Source organism: Nerophis lumbriciformis, linkage group LG34 (genome assembly GCF_033978685.3).
Source record: "Nerophis lumbriciformis linkage group LG34, RoL_Nlum_v2.1, whole genome shotgun sequence".
NCBI lineage: Eukaryota > Metazoa > Chordata > Actinopteri > Syngnathiformes > Syngnathidae > Nerophis > Nerophis lumbriciformis.
The window spans coordinates 10682313-10688366 of record NC_084581.2 but is presented as its reverse complement, the minus strand read 5'-3'; the positions used below and the strand labels follow the sequence as shown (position 1 = coordinate 10688366).

Genomic DNA, 6054 nt, shown 5'->3' with positions numbered 1-6054 from the left:
TGTGTTTTCAGTTCGGTTTGATGTACTTTGTTGTTCTTTTTAACCTCTCAAAATACTTAATATCCCAAATAGAGATTTAACGATAAACAGTATCAATGATAAAATGTAAAAGTATTACCACTTTAAATTAAATTAATCGTAAAACTGTGATTGATAACTGCATTTCTGTTAAACTCACGTACCACCTCGTGCTAGCTTGCTAGCTTGCTTAAACGCTAACATGTGAGAGGAATATTATCCATATTTAAAGAATGTTTGTGGAGTGAGTGCAAACATTGTAATACACCAACACACCCGCACAGTGCCGGCCCAAGCCTCCATGGGGCCCTAAGCAAAATTTGATTTTGGGGCCCTCTATTTCTGCCAATAATATTGATTGTTGATCATTCACACACCTACTATAAACTCATTGTGGCTCTGGCAGTGTTGTTTACATTATCCTATTGTCAGCCTGGCATGTCTTTACAAATGACATGTCATTTATAAAGATATGGGGGTGGCCCAGTTAAGAACATAAATAATACCAATGAATGAACGAATGCTGTCCAGAGTGCCACATATGGTTCCTAATCTTAAAATGTAGAAAACATTCAGCTACAAGAGTGGCCTGGGGTTGAACAGTCCAAGTGATAAAGCTTTGTATTTACAGTAAAAGTGTCATCTTGTCTCATCAGTCTTGTACATATTAGTCTTTAATTACTAGTTTATATTTTTAGTTAATTGTTCATATTACTGAAGTTAAATTCATCAATAGTTTTTCCCTTTGAAAGACGCAAGGCAAATTCCTTCCATTTCACCATGTTGCTACAATGATCTTCACTGTTTTCATGCTGTTTCAGCAGTGCACCTATGTTGACCCAATCCCGCTGTCCCTCGGCTGCCAGTTTTAAGGACTTTTTGGAAAATAATTTGCAGCAAAAGCAATAGACTGCATCTTTACTTCTTGAATAAGTCAGCCAGCTACGCTTGACTTTTTCCCCATTGACTAGCTGTCTGTAGGTATAATGATAATGAAAACTTCGGCCATTATGCCGTTTGGGGAATGAAAAGTTCTCCTTAATAGACAGTGGTCCTCTGATCACCTGCTCAGTCCTGTCTGAATCTGAGAGGAAAGAAGGCCACTCAGCTGGGTCAACTGGCGGAGCTGATGATGGTCCATGGTGTGAAGGGGACGTTGTGGTGGAAGTTGCTGAGGAAGTGACCAAAGAAAGACAATGACTAAAAAAGAAGGACCTATAAGGTCATTAAATTGCACTGTTGGACATAATTATTAATCTCAGAATGTTCTGCAGTACAATGAGCAATTATAAAGGGTGTTTTGCAGTTAACTTACTAGATAAATCAGCTGTGGTTTCAGACATGGAGGGGACAGTGGGCACAGAGGATGGAGGTGTGTGAGAGAGCACTGTAGAGGATGGAGATGGACCTAAGATGAAATACATACATATAGGCACACATATTAATGAGATACTTTGACTATATTAATTTCCCTTCAGGTGTAATGTTTATACTAAGAAATTAAATGTATACTGTATTTATTTTATTTTATTTAAAGGGTTTATTTTTATTTATTTATTTTTTTTTATTTTTTTATTTATTTATTTATTTTTATTTTTTTTATTTATTTATTTTTTTTTTTGTGTGTGTTGTGTATGTATGTGTTTGTGTATATGTGGGCTTATGTATATGTGTGTGGGTGTATTAATGTGTATATATGTGTGGATGTGTATGTTTATATGTATATGCATACGTGTGGAAATGTGTGTATGTGTATGTATATGTATATGCATATATGTATGTGTGTATGTATGTGTATATGAATGTGTAGGTGTGTGCATGGGTGTGGATGTCCGGTGGCTCAATTGGCCTGGCTGTGGATGAGTTGGGGTAGGTGGGTTGGTGGCCTCGGTGGTAGCCGGGGGTGTGCGTTGTTGTGGTTTACGGGGTCGGTCGCTTTTTTGTTTTGGTTTCGGCGGCCGCGGGTGTTTACGCTGCGGACGGGCGGTGGTGGTGATGGTTGCTGCGGTGATACCAGCGGTTGGCATCGCTGTGTTGGGTTGGAGTGGTTGGGGGACTGTGGCTGGTGTCTGTGCGCTTGTGGAGTTGTGGGGATGGCTGGCGTTGGCTTGCCGGCTGGTTTGGGGGCTGGCAGGCGGACGGGATGCATTGGCTTCTTCCCCCGTTGGGGGGCTCCTTCCCCTGGCCGGGACTCGTATGGGCACGTTGCTGTGTGGATGGCCGGGATGCGGTGTTTGCATTGGGCGTGGGGGCTGTGCGGTTTCTCTGCGTTTGGTTGCCGGTATGGGCTCTGCAGGGTTGGGTTGGGGCGGGCGGGGGCTGGCTTTGTTTGGCGGGGGGAGGGGCTCGCGTGGCGTCACGTTAAAGTGGTCTGGTGTGGGTCACGGGCTGTGGCGGGGGGTGGCGGCCTCCTGGCCGTAGTTCCTGGTTGTCGGCCGCGTGGACTGGGGGGATGTCCGGGCCCTCTACTCCTCCTACTTATAGCGCACACTGTCACACATATATAGGACTTTGGGGATTGTCCTGCGGGGAGGCATGGCGGGGGGTTGAGGATGCCTCCAATGGGGCTCCAGTCCTCCTTTCTTGTCCCCTGCTCGTCCATCCCTCAATCTTAGCTGCATATTAGACACTTAGGATTTGGGGGGCTTGGTTTGGTTGGGACCCACCATGACCTTGATGTCCCCCAATTTTAATCGCATTATTAGTTCCCACAAGCATACATATCTCACTCACGCTACAGTACACACATCAATAGGGACTGGAGGTCGGCTGTAACGGCTGACCTCCTAATTTTAACTACACAGTAGACACTCTGGGGGCCTTGTACACATGCATGGGGGGTTTGGGGTTCGGCGCACCCCTCATTGCCTCGTCGGCCGGCGGGGACTGCGGTCTGGTGGCCTGCCAGGCTTTTATTCATTTATTATTGTTATATATATATTTTTTATTTTTAATGTATTTATTATTTTTATTTTTATTATTACTCATTTTTATTTTATTTTATTTTTTAAATTTTATTTTTTATTTTATTTTTTTTATTTTTATTTTATTTCATTTTTTTTTAATCGTATTATTTATTTGTGTGTGGCGTCGCGCGGGTCTCACTTCCTGTTGGATGGGGTCCGTGCCCGTGTGGCCCGACCTTGCGCTGTGGGGTCTCTGTTGGTGACTTGGTGTGGTGGCGGCGCAGCCCCCGTGTCTGGTCTGGATGCTGTGTCCCGGTTGTTTGGGCGGTGGTGTGTTTGTGCGGGTTTGGGTTGGGGTGGGGGGCCTTTTGGTTGGGGGGGTTGTTGGTGTCTCTTGTTTGCGTGTTGGCGTTCGGGCTGACCGGCGGGCTGGCGCCGGCTGGTCTCCGTGGCCCTGGTGGCGTGTGGTTGCTGGTCGCAGTTTTTCTTTGATCGCTTTAATTTGATTGGCTGGTGCTGGCTGTCTGGGGTTATTGCGGCTGCTGTTTCTGCTGCCGTTTGTTTGTGGTGTGGGCGCCCGTGGCTGCTGGGTCTGGTGCAGGGGTGTGGCTGATGTTGTGACTGGTGGCAGCGCGCGCGCGTGATGGCTGTCGGGGCTGACGAACTGTGTATATGTATGTATATGTGTGTGTATGTATGTATGTTTATATATGTGTATGTGTACATATGTGTATGTATATGTATATATGTGTATGTGTGGGTATGTATACGTGTATGTGTGTATGTGTATGTGTATGTGTGTATGTATGTATGTATGTATATTTCTGGGGGTACGCTCTGGGCCTGCCTGTCAGACGGGGGTCGACGCCTCAGGCTACTGCATCCGAACTGCGTGTCTGGAGCTCCTGGGTCCCGCTGTCCATCCCTTCCGGGTGCCCGTCTTGGTTGGGGCCTGTTGGGCCTAGTCCCTGCGTCTATTGTGGTAGCTTGGTGCTGCAAGGTATTCCGAGGTGCTGCGAGTCGGCCAGTTGCTGGGGTAGTGACCTTGTTTGTCAGCATGTCTGTGATCTTCTTTTAATTCTTTTTTTTTTTAATTAATTAATTAATTTATTTATTTATTTATTTATTTTTAAAATATATTTTATTAATATTATTTTTTAATTTTTCCCCTCCCTCAGGGGGGGGGCTCGGCGGGGCGGTTGCTGGTTGTTCCATCTCCATCGTTGGGGTCCCTGCGGGTGGGGTGGGTGGTTCCCGTGGCCCTGTGCCTGGGTGGTACTGCGGCGGCCGGTTTGGGTGGGGTGGCCGGGGGCTGGCCTCGCCGCGCTCTCCGGGGGTGGGGGGTGGGCTCGTGGGGGCCCGGTTGCCGGTGGGGCGGGGGCGGTCTTCCCGTCCGCTTGCGGGGAGTCTCTGGGTCCTTCGGGCGGGGCGTCTCGCCTTTCTGCCCGTGTGGGGTGTGGTCTCTCGCTGGCTTGGGGTCTGGCTGTCCCCTGCTTTTCTCGTGCCCTGTCCTCCGCCGGGTGCGTCTGTCTGCGGCCTGCTGCTGGCCCTTGTGGGCGGTACGGTGGGTCGGGCTCTGGGGTTCCTGTCGCTGGCCGGCTTGGCTGCGTGGGGGCGGTGGTCCCTGGTTCCCTGGGCACCACGCCTCCTGTTTGTGGGTTGGGCTCTCGGGGGTGATGGGGCCGTGCTCTGGCTCCCACGCACTCTGGGAGTCGAATGTATTGTACATGCAAATTCACATATGCTCACATACGTACATAGGTACCTACGCTCCCACATACATACACAAATACAGTACATATTTACCTACCTAATGTTCGTACATCCACACGCACATTCAATATACAAACATACACATACACATACTGTACATATACATTCACTGTACAAACACATATACACATTCTGTACATATACATTCATTGTACAAACACATATACACATTCTGTACATATACAAGTACATATGCATACTTACACTCATGCACATAATCACGTTTCATCAAACATATATTAACGTTGTTGCCCTAGGGTAAACTGGGTGTAACACATGGCACACTGACAAAGCTTAACCTATTGTGACTATAACAATCTACAAGGTTAATGTAGGTTGCTTCTCTTTCTCCCCCTCCATTTTTCTGCATTCTTTCGTATCTCAAGTTATCATTACGTATATGTATTGTTGCATTTAAACAACTGTATTGTTGATAATAAAGGTAAATTATTGGTATTGTTCATTATCAATAGCGCTATTTCTATTGGTATTTGTATTGATCCATTTGTAGTGTAATAATGCTCATTGTCATTTCTGTATTATTTTTTATTTTTCGCTAACTGCTTATTTGCTATTACTTTTACCATCATATTTGTACATGTCATATTTGCTGATGTTGCTCTATTGTTGTTGTTGTTGTTGTTTGCTGTTGTTGTTTTTGTCTCTCTGTCTAATCCCCCTCTTGTCCCCACAATTTCCCCCTCTGTCTTCTTTTTTTTTCTCTTTCTATCCCCTCCTGCTCCGGCCCGGCTGCACTAAATGATAATATAAATACATTTAATAAAGTCAAATACAAATAAGGCAACAAGAGAAGTATCCTACACTTCTCTTTTGTAAAGTAAATCTGAACAGCCGACATGGGCATCTACATCAACTATATGATTTGCCTGAGAAGCTGGACAGGACATTAAAAAAAAAAAAAAAAAAAAAAAAATGTGTATTGTATGGTGACAGTCTTTTCCTCACCTGATTCATCACTCACAGTTGAGCCTGAGGATGTGAACTGGCTCTGGGCTGATTCTGTGCCTCCAAAGTATTTTAACCATTCTCCTGGGGAAGTTTCACATAACTTATGAGTTGATGTAAAAAATTAATGTTTATTTTACTCACATAAATTACCGTGCTCTGCTGCAAACAATTTGTGCAAACAACATATCTCACCAGTAACCTGATGCTAAAAACATATTGCTAGCACCGCGCTAGCTAGCTAACATCACCTAACTAAAGCTAATTACAGCTACAAATCTCTTTGATAAACTTTTTATTACCAAGTCATGCAAACATACCTTTATCATGGCATTTTTTCTCCTCTTCCACTTTCTTCTTCTTCCTTTTTTCTGCACCTGAAGGATATGTC

The 6054-nt window shown here is 45.1% G+C and overlaps 1 long non-coding RNA gene across 1 annotated transcript; it reads right to left on the bottom strand.

The window, feature by feature from the left end:
- Positions 1 to 954: 954 nt before the first annotated feature.
- LOC133576307 (uncharacterized) lies at positions 955 to 5740 on the bottom strand. The gene is made up of 3 exons (XR_009811617.2): positions 5664 to 5740; positions 1334 to 1405; positions 955 to 1189 (listed from the first exon to the last, which is right to left on the bottom strand). It is a non-coding gene; the product is annotated as an uncharacterized lncRNA (long non-coding RNA).
- Between the last annotated feature and the right edge of the window lie 314 nt (positions 5741 to 6054).